This window comes from Verticillium alfalfae, genomic scaffold, assembly GCF_000150825.1.
Source record: "Verticillium alfalfae VaMs.102 supercont1.13 genomic scaffold, whole genome shotgun sequence".
NCBI lineage: Eukaryota > Fungi > Ascomycota > Sordariomycetes > Glomerellales > Plectosphaerellaceae > Verticillium > Verticillium alfalfae.
The window spans coordinates 752418-753164 of record NW_003315026.1 but is presented as its reverse complement, the minus strand read 5'-3'; positions in this window follow the sequence as shown (position 1 = coordinate 753164).

The following is a 747-nucleotide window of genomic DNA, read 5'->3' as shown; positions in this document are numbered from 1 at the left end:
TCGAAATAAAGAAAGAAATATGCATTGGAGAAGAACTCAAGGAATAAGGACTGTTCGGTAAGAAGAATAACTGGCGAGATAATTTCCAAGAAAGTAGAGCCGGGGGGAAGGGCGGCTGATGAAGGAAGGGGGTCGATTAGCAACTATCGATAAGGGGAGGGGGGAAGGGGGTTGTCAGCAGGCAAGTGGGCCAGGGTCCCTGTTGCGGGCGCCCGTCTTGCCAGACACGGCTTAGGGAAGGGTCTTGGAGGGGGCCCAAGGTGGGTATGGATCGCACTGCGAGGGGGGCGAGCATGAGCGGGATGGCGGGGTTTCCGGGATGTCAGTGGGCAGTCGGGCCTTGTCCACGCCGAATCTGCGGCACAGCTTCCTCAAGACCCTCTGTTGCTTGAGTTTTATGGACCGCCTTGCCAGCCCCCTGCTCTGTGAAGGGCCATCTTGGAGGTCCTATCTCTCGGGCAAACAGGGAACGAACATGTTCGACAACTGAGCACGGGATATGGGAGCGACTGAATCAAAACCACTGGGCTGGCACATGGCCCCCTCGTCGTGCGTCGGGTGTCGGGATCACACGGGCAATGTTTCTTGGGGTGACCAGAAAAGGCTCAAAAACTTGTCTCGGGTTGGCCCTGGTGCCTTCAGGGAAAGTCGGAGGATGGAAGGACCAACTTTGCCCGAGTTAGTTAGGTGGTGGGCGGCCCAGCGGAATAGGTCGGCGAGCCAGCATTGCTGAAGCGATCCGCCAAG